Source organism: Canis lupus, chromosome 2 (assembly GCF_048164855.1).
Source record: "Canis lupus baileyi chromosome 2, mCanLup2.hap1, whole genome shotgun sequence".
In the NCBI taxonomy this organism is placed as follows: Eukaryota; Metazoa; Chordata; class Mammalia; order Carnivora; family Canidae; genus Canis; species Canis lupus.
The window spans coordinates 17,995,039-18,009,214 of NC_132839.1; the positions used below are offsets into that span (position 1 = coordinate 17,995,039).

The 14,176-nt window shown below is 34.5% G+C and overlaps 1 long non-coding RNA gene across 3 annotated transcripts in view; it reads left to right on the forward strand.

Annotated features, from left to right (window-relative positions):
* Positions 1-13,664, forward strand: part of LOC140613107 (uncharacterized) — a 45,213-nt gene extending 31,549 nt beyond the window's left edge. Inside the window, exons 2-5 of one of the 3 annotated variants that reach the window (XR_012014242.1) lie at positions 7,835-7,939; positions 10,933-11,043; positions 11,513-11,598; positions 13,383-13,664. This is a non-coding gene — a long non-coding RNA (uncharacterized lncRNA). The remainder of the gene's footprint in view (positions 1-7,834; positions 7,940-10,932; positions 11,044-11,512; positions 11,599-13,382) is intronic. The other 2 variants (XR_012014241.1, XR_012014243.1) reach the window with 2 other exon arrangements.
* Positions 13,665-14,176: the final 512 nt, after the last annotated feature.

The following is a 14,176-nucleotide window of genomic DNA, read 5'->3' on the forward strand; positions in this document are numbered from 1 at the left end:
TATTTAGAACAAAACTAACTTAACATAATTTTGTGCATTTTCCAATATATTTTGTTAATGTGATTAGATGTTATGTCCCTGAAGATTTTTTCTCTTAAAACAGTATCATGAAAAAAAACAAAAAAAAAGTATCATGCATTCATCTATTTATTAGCTTAAATTCTAAAATTACTACACTGCTTGATTTTGAGGCTAATAAGAGAACATTTTCTTTGAAACTGTGGTAGAAGGAATACATTCCATTCCAGGACCACTGAATTATTTAAGAATAGGATATAAAGGAGAGAGGGAAGATGGTGGAAGAGTAGGGGTCCTCATTTCATCTGGTCTCCCAAATTTAGCTAGATAACTTTCAAACCATCCTGAACACCTATGAATTCAACCTTAGAGGTAAAGAGAGAACAGCTGGAATGCTACAAATAGAAAAGTGACCACTTCTTGCAAGTGTGTATTTTGCTTGGTCGTGGTTGATATTTTTGACTCTGCTCACTCCTACAGTCATTCTGCATCGGATAAAATGACTAGAAGGAAGAATTCAACACAGAAGAAAGAACCAGAGGTAACACTCACTGCCACAGATCGGATGGATATGGATTTAAGTAAGATGTCAGAGATAGAATTCAGGATTACAATTATAAAATTACCGGTGAATCTTGAAAAAGCACAAAACACTTTAGAGAATCTTATACTGCAGGAATGACATATAACTAGGCCAAAATTAAAAGTACTTTAACTGAGATATAGTCTAAATTGGATGCTCTAACAACTAGGGTACGTAAGGCAGAAGAGAAAGTAAGTGACATAGAAGACAAGTTGATGGAAAGGAAGGAAGCTAAGGAAAAGAGAGGAAAAAAACCTAAGAGCCCATGAGTAGAGCCTCTAAGAATTAAGTAATAGTTTAGAGAAGAAGAACATCCAACTAATTGGGATTCCAGAGGGTGTGGAGAGGGAGACAGGAACCCTCCCCTGCCAAAAAAAATCAACAAAAACTGATCAACACTCTGACATAAAATATGAAGCTTGCAAATTTCAAAGATAAAAAGAAAATCCTAAAAACAGTTCAAGACAAGAGATTCCTAACATATATGGGGAGAAATATCAGATTAACAGCAGACCTATCTACAGAGACCTGGCAGGCCAGAAGGAGCTGGCATGACATATTCCAGGTACTAAATGAGAAAATCATGTAGCCAAGAATACTTTATTCAGCAAGGCTGTCATTCAGAATAGAAGGAAAGAGAAAGAGCTTCCAGGATAGACATAAACTGAAATAATGTGTATTCACTGAACAGCCCTGCAAAAAATATTAAGGGGGACCCCAATAAGCAAAGAGGGAGCCCAAAGAAACAATCTGAAGAAACAGGGACTGTACAAGGTTATACCATGACACTAAATTCATATCCTTCAACAGTTACTCTGAACATGAATAGACTAAATGATTCAGTCAAAAGACAGGGTATCAGGCTAGATAAAAAAGTAGATAGTAGATATCTCCTGCTATCTACAGGAGACTCATTTAAGACCTAAGGACACCTTCAGACTGAAACTGAGGAAGTAGAGCATCATTTACCATACAAGTGGACCTCAAAAGAAAGCTGGAGTAGCAATCCTCATAAAACATAAATTAGATTTTAAACCAAAGACTTTACTAAGAGATAAAGAGGGACACTATGTCATACTTAAAGGGTATATCCAACAAGAAGACCTAACAATTATGAGTATATATGCCCCTAAAGTGGGAAGAGCCAATTATATCAACCAATTAATAACCAAAGAGACACATAGATAATGATACATTAATAGTAGAAGACTTCAACACTCTGCCCTCTGCCAAAGTCAGATCTTCTTAGCAGAAGATTAGCAGAGAAACAAGGGCTTTGAGTGACACACTGAACCAAATGGACTTCACAAATATATACAGAACATTCCACCCAATCCAACAAGCAGGATACACATTCTTCTCAAATGTACATGGAACTGTCTCCAGAATAGACCACATACTGGGTCACAAGTGAGGTCTCAACTGATACCAAAAGATTGGGATTATTCTGTAAATATTTTCAGAGCACAATGCTTTGAAACTAGAGCTTAATCATAAGAGGAAATTTGGAAGGAACTCAAACACTTGGAGGTTAAAGAGCATCCTACTAAAAAATGAATGAGTCAACTAGGAAATTAGAAAACAATTAAAAAGATTCATGCAAACTAACAAGATTGAAAGCCCCACTGTTCAAAATCTTTGGGCTAGAACAAAGGCGGTCCTAAGAGGGAAGTACATTTCAATATAAGCCTCCGTCAAAAAGTTGGAAAAATCTCAAATACACAAGTTAACCTCACACCTAAAGGAACTGGAGAAAGAACAGCAAATAAAGCCCAGAACAAACAGAAGAGAAATAATAAGATTAGGGCAGAGCAGAACTCAATGAAATAGAGATCATAAGAACTATAGAACAGATCAATGAAACAAGGAGCTGGTTCTTTGAAAGAATTAATAAGATAGACAAGCACCTGGCCAGACTTATTAAAAAGAAAAAGAGACTCAAATTAATAAAATCATGAATGAAAGAGGAGAGATGACCAAGGAAATACAAACAATTTTAAAAATGTATTAGGAGCAACTATATGCCAATATATTAGGCAATCTGGAAAAAATGGATGCATTCTGGGAAACCTACAAATTACCAAAACAGAAAAAGGAAGAAATAAAAAAAACCTGAATAGACCAATAACCAGCAAGGAAATTGAAGCAGTCATTAAAAACCTCCCAAGAAGCAAAAGTTAAGGGATTTATATGGAATCAGAAAGATTCTGAATAGTCAGAGAAAAGTTGAAGAGGAAAACCAAAGCTGGGGACATCACAATGCCTGACTTCAAGCTGTACTACAAAGCTGTGATCATCAAGACAGTGTGGCACTGGCATAAAAAAGACACATAGATCAATGGAACGGAATAGAGAATCCAGAAATGGGCCCTCAACTCTATGGCCAACTAATATTTGACAAAGCAGGAAAGACCATCCACTGGAAAAAGGACAGTCTCTTCAATAAATGATGCTGGGAAAATTGGACGGCCACATTCAGGGGAATTAAACTGGACCATTCTCTTACACCAGACACAAAGATAAACTCAAAATGGATGAAAGACCTAAATGTCAGATAGGAAATGTCAAAATCCTAGAGAAGAATATAGGCAACAACCTTTTTGAAATTGGCCACAGCAACTTCTTGGAAGACACACTTATAAAGGCAAGGGAAACAAAAGCGATAATGAACTATTGGGACTTCATTAGGGAAAAGTCTACCACACAACAAAAGAAACAGTCAACAAAACCAAAAGGCAACCTACAGAATGGGAGAAACTATTTGCAAATGACCTATCAGATAAAGGGCTACTATCCAAGACCTATAAAGAACTTACCAAACTCAACATCCAAGAAACAAACAATCCAGTCAAAAAATGGGCAGAAGACATGGACAGACTCCAAAGATCTACACACATGGCCAATAAGCACATGAAAAAATGCTCCACATCACTTGCCATCAGGGAAATACAAGTCAAAACCACAATGAGATAACAACTCACACCAGTGAGAATGGTGAAAATCAACAAGACAGGAAACAACAAATGTTGGTGAGGATGAGAAGAAAGGGGAACCCTCTCGCACTGTTGGTGGGAATGCTAGCTCGTGCAGCCACTCTTGAAAACTTTGTGGAGATTCCTCAACAAGTTGAAAATAAAACTACCTTACGACCCAGCAATTGCATTATTGGGGATTTACCCAAAGATATAGATATAGTGAAACAACAGGATACCTGCACCCCAATGTTTATAGCAGCAATGTTCACAATAGCCAAACTGTGGAAGGAGCCACAATGTCCTTCAATAGATGAATGGATAAAGAAGATGTGTGATATATAGATATAGATATCTCACATCTCTCTCTCTCTCTCTCTCTCTCTCTCTCTCTCTCTCTATCTATCTATCTATATATATATATGTAAGCTTACATATATATATATGTAAGCTATTCACATATATATTCATATATATATACGAATAGGACTTATAGTAAATGGGTAGAGTGGGAGAAAAAGCTACAAAGATAGACAAGGATCAGGTCTTAGGGAAATCTAAATGATACATCAAAATATTTTATTCTCTGAACAGCAGGTATACCCATTAGATTTAGGGGCTGAGAAGTAACATAATCATATCTAAATCTGTTAGCAGATTGAAAGATGTACTGATATTGGAGGTGGGGAGATGAATTAAACTACTAAACTTCAGGTGACACACAAAAGTCCTAACAAAGCAAGATTAGTAGAGAATAGTGTAGAATTGAAACAGATGGAACTGTGAAGCCTGTGAAAATAAAATACAAAGGACCTGGCCTAGATAAAATGAGAGTCAGAATGTCAGAGGACTAATTACCCCAAAACTACTATTGGCTTGCCTAAGAGGAACATGGAAATATCACAAAATATGGAATTCCAAAATACGGAATGTAGAAGGAACAGATCTTAAGGGAAAGATGACTAATTTGATTAATCAAAAATATAAATGTAATGGAGGATCAAAGGCACCTGTTTCCTTTTTAATCTGGAGTTTAGTGCTTGTCTAGAGGCTTATTCTATATAAATAGAACCTATATAACCCCACAAAGTTGAATGCAGGTAAAGGAACTGGGACCGTATGAATGTAGCTTACAATTTTTAGATTTCAAGTTTTATGGGTCTGTCCCTTAACTTTAATACTATAAAGTACAATTGCATTTCAACAAAGTAATTTTTTGTTCTTAAATATTTTTGTGAACAAATATAAAGATAAATATTAGTAGATTCTTAATATTTTAAGCAATATAATTCAAATTTATTTCAACCATTATTTATAATGCAGTTTTAGTATATTTCTTAAACTGTATCAATATTTCAAGAATATTTTAAAAGATACATGATCTCCAGTGCTCTGACAACTCTGAATAAAAGATATTTTTTTAAAATTCATTCATTCATTCATCCATTCATTCATTCATTCACAAGAGATACAGAGTAAGAGGCATAGACTTAGGCAGAGGGATAGCAGGCTCCCTATGTGGAGCCCAATGTGGGACCCCCAGGACCCCGGGATCATGCCCTGAGTGGAAGGCAGATGCTCAACCGCTGAGCCACCCAGGCATCCCTAAAAAATAGATTCTTGATTCTTTCCTTCAATTCAACTTTCTACATATGACAATTCAAAGTCCAAGTTATAGTTATGATTCAAATAAGTAGTAAAATGCAATAACATCTACAGAAAACACGGATTAACTCAAAATTTCTAAAGGATTTCATTTAACACCTAAATCCCTGCACGAATGCCCAAAGGAGTATTAATATACTGCAGTTGGAGACCAGCTCTTCATAAACTCCCTTTTCATACTCTAAAATCAGTTGTCTTTTATTCCTTTATGCATCTATCGATTCTACAGGAAAAATGCTTTTATAAAAATCAATGTGTAAAAGACTTCTTTTATAGTCTTTTGTCTCTTCACAAGGTTGTTTGATGTTTTATTGTGAATAATAAGTGCTCATGATGATCAAAATGTAAAAGTTATCCCTAGCAGTTTATAAATAAAAGAAACATATCATCTTATCAGAGAAAAACATTTCTTTTTCATTTTCCACATGTAAATATACTCTTCAGAATTTACCTATATTAAAGATTTACTTTTGAAAAATTATACCTACCACTTTCATTCAACAACCCTTAATTATTTAATGAATCTGAAGTAATAGTAATTGCTATTTAAAATCTCCCTCTCCACGACGATACTTAGTGGATAATGATTATTATACAGCATTTTTGAAGAAGAAAGTACATCATGTCTGAAAAAAAATCTAGTTCAATCATATGGTACATATGATATTCTAGGGGAATATGATCTTTAAAAATATAGTGCTACCCTTTATCATAGATTTAGACAACACTTCTACAAATCCTGAAACTTATATTATGCAAAAAGTACCCATCACAAAGCATTATCTTTGCTTATTTTTTAAAATTATTCAAATGGATGGACTTTCAAATTCAAATTCAAAACACAATCTTAACACATTCACTTGATTCACATATACGTAAGACATTGTGATAGGTAACTGCCTGATGGCAAATGTGTATTTTGCCTGTATTCACTTATTCAGTCAATTTGCAGTTCATAAAATCCACCCAAAGTGACTTTGTTAAATGCATACTAAAAAAATTTCAATTAAACCCATGTTGTGAATTTATTTAGTATCTAAAATATTGAGTTATCTCGAGAAGAGAATTAAACAGAGAAGTATAGAGAGACTTTCTGATTAAACCTTAATCAATAAGCCTTCATTTTCCCCTACTTTATCTTACTTCCCTCTTGTTCCTGTCTCCCTCTTCTTTTGATTTCTCTAATTAAGAAATGAAAGTTCTTTTTTTTTTTTTTTTTATTCTATTTTTTTTTTTATTGGTGTTCAATTTACTAACATACAGAATAATACCCAGTGCCCGTCACCCATTCACTCCCACCCCCCGCCCTCCTCCCCTTCTACCACCCCTAGTTCGTTTCCCAGAGTTAGCAGTCTTTACGTTCTGTCTCCCTTTCTGATATTTCCCACACATTTCTTCTCCCTTCCCTTATTTTCCCTTTCACTATTATTTATATTCCCCAAATGAATGAGAACATATAATGTTTGTCCTTCTCCGACTGACTTACTTCACTCAGCATAATACCCTCCAGTTCCATCCACGTTGAAGCAAATGGTGGGTATTTGTCATTTCTAATAGCTGAGTAATATTCCATTGTATACATAAACCACATCTTCTTTATCCATTCATCTTTCGTTGGACACCGAGGCTCCTTCCACAGTTTGGCTATAGTGGCCATTGCTGCTAGAAACATCGGGGTGCAGGTGTCCCGGCGTTTCATTGCATTTGTATCTTTGGGGTAAATCCCCAACAGTGCAATTGCTGGGTCGTAGGGAAGGTATATTTTTAACTGTTTGAGGAACCTCCACACAGTTTTCCAGAGTGGCTGCACCAGTTCACATTCCCACCAACAGTGTAAGAGGGTTCCCTTTTCTCCGCATCCTCTCCAACATTTGTTGTTTCCTGCCTTGTTAATTTTCCCCATTCTCACTGGTGTGAGATGGTATCTCATTGTAGTTTTGATTTGTATTTCCCTGATGGCAAGTGATGCAGAGCATTTTCTCATATGCATGTTGGCCATGTCTATGTCTTCCTCTGTGAGATTTCTGTTCATGTCTTTTGCCCATTTCATGATTGGATTGTTTGTTTCTTTGGTGTTGAGTTTAATAAGTTCTTTATAGATCTTGGAAACTAGCCCTTTATCTGATATGTCATTTGCAAATATCTTCTCCCATTCTGTAGGTTGTCTTTGAGTTTTGTTGACTGTATCCTTTGCTGTGCAAAAGCTTCTTATCTTGATGAAGTCCCAATAGTTCATTTTTGCTTTTGTTTCTTTTGCCTTTGTGGATGTATCTTGCAAGAAGTTACTATGGCCGAGTTCAAAAAGGGTGTTGCCTGTGTTCTTCTCTAGGATTTTGATGGAATCTTGTCTCACATTTAGATCTTTCATCCATTTTGAGTTTATCTTTGTGTATGGTGCAAGAGAGTGGTCTAGTTTCATTCTTCTGCATGTGGATGTCCAATTTTCCCAGCACCATTTATTGAAGAGACTGTCTTTCTTCCAATGGATAGTCTTTCCTCCTTTATCGAATATTAGTTGCCCATAATGTTCAGGGTCCACTTCTGGATTCTCTAAAGAAATGAAAGTTCAATGCAAAATTGTTTGAACTTTTTGAAGGAAAAATTCCTATTTGAAAGGATGTGACTGCATTTGACCTCAATGGCTCTGAAACTCAGAAAGAGGAAGGCAAAAGATGAACAAAGATACATGATTTCTGACCAGGTATGTTATTGTTAGTATAATATAAACCATGGGCTTGAAAGGGTTTTATCAGTTAAAGACTTTAGATAATAAAACAATTGCTAAATGAGCCAAACTTCAGTATGACTAATTCTAACATAGATATCTATAATTATGATATATTACATACCTGATATTTATGATAAATGACCACTAAAATAACTTGTACCTTCTAAAAGTAGAAGTCTTTCTCTTTTTTTTTTTTGGATTTTTCATTTGTTTTGGAAAAGTGTTACCAGTTTCTTTGACTTCTTTCACCTATTCATTCGGTAAATATAAATCACATATTGAGCAAAGCACAATTCTATGTGTGGTTATATAAGCTGTGAAGAGACAAAGTTGTCAAGAGAAACTGTCACACTTAATAAAAAGACAAAAGATTTACTGATTATCTTTTAAATGCAATGATCACATTGACTAGTGGTGCCTCTGGGGATTATCTGATTCTATAAACATGTGCATTTTTAATTGTGTTTGACAAATAGTATAACCATTAAATTCCAGAAAACTGATAATACAACTGATTTTTGTTCCTAACAATGCAAATGAACACTGTCCAGTAGTAATAAATCTAAGTCAAATTCTCAGTTTGTAGCACGTTACTCATTCCCTAAATGAAAGAGTTAAATAAAATACTTGACATGTTTAATATTTAACAAAAATCACGATTTTTTAACATTTTGAAAACTTTACAAGGTTCTTATCTTCTGGCACTATAGTATAAATGTCTGAACAACTTGAAAAGATTCTACTGTTCTCGTTCATTGTATTAAGATGGCTTATATGGAAGGCTGGAATTCATCATATGTGTCAGCAGAAAAATGTAAATAGTTCTTTCAAGTATTTGGGATTCTAAGACAATGCTATTCATTTTGAAAGATCCAAAATTAAGTGTACACTATTTCCTTGCTTTCTTGTGCCTTCTGTTAACTTTGGCTTGGAACACTAAGATGTACAATTTTTGGATGGTAATTTTTGCTAGTGAACCTGAAATTAAAGTATACATATTGTTTACAGAGTTGATGGTAAATAGAGTTGGATACCCACCGTGCAGTTTACTGGATCCAGGTGGTTATTATAAGCTTTTATGAATAGTCAATAAAAACTTAATTGATACACATTTCTAGTACCTTTCTCCTAGGGCCACTATCAAATAGCGAATCTGCCCACTTGGAAGAGGATGTTACATCATTTAATCATGAACCCTGACAATATTGAAATCTGGCATTCAGTAGTGATATCTGTGAATGATAAAATAAGAACTAAAGATATGTATAAGCTTGAGTAGTGTGATAACTGAACATATTGGTGAAAAATTTTTCTGAAGGTATCTGAAATTTTACCAAATCCTTTTGATTATTTTTTCTAAGTTCTTTAATATACTTTTTTTAGGGGAGCCCTGGTGGCTCAGCGGTTTAGCGCCGCCTTCAGCCTGGGGTGTGATCCTGGAGACCTGGAATCGAGTCCCACGTCAGGCTCCCTGCATGGAGCCTGCTTCTCCAATTATATATATATATATATATATATATATATATATATATATATATATATATATATATATATATAATTATGCAATGACTTGGATGGTTAGGAATGCCTCTAAACTAACTTTAAAAATAATTTCATTAGGAACTGATCAGTGCACCAGTTTAACAATACCGCCTGTTCAAGGAAAATTCTACATATAATCTATGTTTAGACGATAAAAATAGTGACTACTATTAAAAAATGCACACTATTTTTAATGTTTCTTATTGATTTCTGAATATAGAAGGTATAACAAACTTTTCCAAAGGCCTATCAATTCTGATCTAAAATTTTCTACTTGAAAAATATTCCAATTCATCAAAATTTGCTAATCATTTGGTAAAACAGTGAATCCTCTCTTGTTTTCCCTTACTTTTAAATGCACAGAAATAGCATTTTATTCTCAAAACACATTACACATTGGATTATGACATATTTCACAAAAGCAAATAAAATGATTATTTAGTGACTGCCACTAACACACTTCACTTGGAGGGAAAAGAAGAACAGAAATAGCAGGCATGTTAAATTGGACAAATTGGAAAGAGCACACTGGTATCAAAGATTTCTAAGCAGCATTTCCTCTCTCTTTCAAATTTGACTTTATAAAAGAAAGTTGATAATCTAAAATAACAATAATAATAGCAATTATCATAATACCATAATTAAAATGATTATTTGGCTTTGTAGTTCAAGGAAAACAAATATGAAAGTAATTATATCTTTTTTTTAATTGTTAATTTTATGAAGTAACATCATTTCCTTTGGAAGTAAATATAGATAGAAACCAAATACCAAATAATTTGTCTTTTCCCTGTAGTAGATATAGGTTTGTTTTCTCTAATTACCTTCATCTTGAAATAGCATCACCAGACTTTCAGGGTTTGTTGTTTCTTTTTAAAAAGTTTTTACATACTTTGAAATAATTATATTTTACAAGAAATTGCGAAGATAGTCCAGAGGTCCACTGTACTTTTTGCACCATTTCCTCCAGTAAGTACATGGTACGTAGCTGTAGAGCAATATCCAAAACAGGAATGTAACATTGGTACAATGTGTGTGTATAGCTCTCTATCACTGTATCACATGTGTAGGGTTGTGTAGCCACTACTACAATCAATATATAATACTATTTAATTCATAACCACAAAGATCTTATTCTTACTATTCCCTTGCAGTCACACCCACTCCTGTGTCCAAATCACCCCTAAACCCTAGAAACTACTGATTTTCCATTTATATAACTTTTATTGTTTTTAGAGTACTATTTAGATAGGATCACATAAAATCCTGAATTTTTCACTCGGCACATTATTGAAATCTCTCAAAGTTGTTACAGGTATCATTGTGCATTCTTTTTTATTGCTGAGTACTACTTCATAGTGTGGATGGATATACCATAGTTTTTTTGGCTATTCATCTACTGAAGGAAAATTATTTGTTTCCAGGTTTGAACTATTAAGACAAAGCTGCTGGGAACAATCATATACACGTCTTTATGAAGATAAATTTCCATTTTCTGGGTCAAAAGAAGAAAAGTGAAATTGCTTGGTCATATGGTAAATGTGTGTTTAGTTTTTAAGAAACTGCCAAACTATACTCTATATCATCTCTACCATTTTATATTCCCATCAGAAATGTACAAGAGATCCGCTTTCCTTGCGTCCCTACCAGCATTTGATATTAGTACTAATTTTTATTTTACCTGTTATTGAAGGGGATAGCAACATGTCATCATCACCTTCATTTACATTTCCCTATTGGCTCAGGATGTGCATATCTTAATATGTGCTTATTTCCCATCTATATACTCTCTTCAGTGAAGTATCTCTTCATATCTTTTGCCCATTTTCTAATTGGATTATTTGAGTTTTGAGAGCTCTTTAAATATTTTACTTATGATCCCTTTGTCACCTTATAAATAGTTTCCCCTGCCTATAGTTTATATTTTCATCCTGTCAACATGGTCTTTCCCAAAACAAAAGATTTTAATTTTGATTAAGCCCAATTTATCTTTTTCTTGCCTAGATCAATATTTTGGTATCATGGCTAATGTTCTTCACCAAACTCTAGTCCAAAAGGTTGTCAACAATGACATCTTGACATCGTAAGTGGTAAGTGGTGTTTATTACTGCTTTCTAGGTTGTATATTCAGGCTCTCTACTTCACCTTTGCTGGGAGAGAGGGTGTGGAGCCTCTGCTGTTTTGTCTTCTTTTTGTGGGTATGTTTCATTTGGCTTGTACAGAGAAGATATACCCTAGTGTTTTGTCCTGCCAGCCAGCCCATTTCGTGATCCTTTGACTAGAAAGACTATCCTTTTCTTGAGATATCTTTTATGTACTCCTTCCTTTTCCCAGGTTGCCAGTTCTTCAGTTGCCAATCTGAAGTATATCAAGTCAAAAAAAAAAAAAAAAAAAAAAAAAAAAACCCAGGGAACTCATCACTTTGTCTTCCCTTGGAATCTCAAGATCCTTCCTTGGTCTGCCTTCTTCTGTCCATCTTTGTCTCCTTATATTTTACATATTATAGCCAAAGTTATTAGTTGTACTTTTGTATTCCTCTTGCTAAGTATATCTACTCCATCTTCCCAGAAACATAAATATTCGTTTTCTTTGAATGATTCAGATTTTTCTTCTCCTTCTATAACTGAATTGGTCATATGTAGGCATAGCATCCTCCTGGACATGGTGATTTGCTCAGTTTTTTTTTTTTTTTAAGATTTTATTTATTTATTCATGAGAGACACAGAGAGGGAGGCAAGGACGTAGGAAGAAAGAGAAGCAGGCGCCTCACACGGAGCCCCATGCGGGACTCGATCCTCAGACTGGGATCACGCCCTGAGCCGAAGGCAGATGCTCAACTGCTGAGCCACCAAGGCGTCCTTCAGGTTTTTAAATGTAACCCAAATAAGGCCAATTAGAGCTAATCAAGTCTACTGGATTTTGCTGAAATTACTAGAAGAGAACACTCTTTTTAGGCAGTTGTTAAACTGAAAATATATCAGTCTACAGCTGTGGATACTTTTCTTATATGATGAGAGGCCACACCTGAGAGTAAAATCACAAAAGAAAAAAAAAAAAAAAAAAAAAAAAAAGACAACATAGGCCGAACAAGTCACTATTTATTGATGACATTGAGCCAATAGACCTGGTAGGGTACTGAATCTGACTTTATTTTGTGCTGTTCAATTCCGTAAATCAAAATGCCCCATTCTTATTTTAAGGTAGTTTTTCAGTTTTTGTAATCAAAGGATCACTGAAATATATTAGTTTTACTCATATTTCTGTAGAAATCAATCATCCTACTCTCCTGCAAAATATTCCATGACTCTTTATCAGTGACTGATAGGTCTTGACTTAATCAAAGCTAAATAAAAAACCCTAGGAAAATAGAAGAACCAGGCAATCTTGTTAGACATTTTAAAGATTCTTCCCCACTCAAAAATACTCAGAAAAGATGCTTATTTTTATCTCTCTGAGATAAAGAAAGTCTCACAGAAATTGCTGAGCTTTTCCTAATAAAAACTGTGAGACCATGACCTTATGTATAGGCAAAAAAAGGGCAGTATCTTCTTGGTATTTGTTAAAAAATGAAAATCATCACCATCATTTCCTATAATCCACTAATGATGTAAATAACATTCTAGAAACAGAAATAAAGTAAAATATAAATAACCATAAGGAGGAAAGCATTTTTGGCATAAATTAATATACACATATAGTTGAATATATGTATACAAATATATGCTAACATAGTATATGCTAACCTGTACCACTAGAAACTCACTTCATTTTATTTTCTACCTTATTCTATGTCATTTCATTTTATTCCTTCTTTTGTTGTTTGTCTTTAATGTTGATTCCTTGCCTATAAATTGCTTTGTTTACCCTTTAATAGGTTGAATCCATCCTAGGAGAACATGTTTTTATGTACACATTGACATGAGACTTAAGTGAAGTCAGAAACTGAATATCTGAAGAAGGAAAAAGAATTATTTGAAGACTAAAGCACTAAACAGAGAAGATAATCCTAAAACAACTTTCAACTTTGACCAGTCCTATATCAAACTAGCTTTCAGCAGGAAGTTGTGATCTAAAGTGAGAAAATGTATTTTAAATGATCATAAATATGAAAATCACATCATGGCTCATTTATTTTTGTATCCCCAGGCCAGAATCAAAAATGACATGGAATAGATGCTCAATACTTTCATCGCCTGGGTAACTGACTCCATGAATGAGGAGCCAGGACCTTCAAGAAGTCTGATTTGATTAGGTTTTTCTCTGAGGTTTTCATATCCATTTTCCCCCCTTTCCACCATGGTTTCCTTGAGGTTTGCAAACTGTTGTTCTTGATTATCTACATCTTGTTTGGCTAACTTCTTGACTTCTCTAAGTTGAAATATGAATGGCAACTTTTCTCTCAGAAAACTTTTGTAGAGTTAATAGCTGCTCAATTCAGGCCAACCTGGTTTGGATCTACTCCAAAGACCCCTCCCCCCCCTCCATGTCCACAGCCTTTAAAATCTATTTTTTACTTCTTAGCTGACTTTTAATAACCACCACTTTCCTCCTGCTGGTAACTTACAGGCAATGAGAGCGGCTACTTAGGTCAGTATTCCAAAGAATTTGTTAATGGAATGGCTGCCAGAGAGAGGTAGCCAGTCAAGCACAGTTTGGAACACGTGTGAG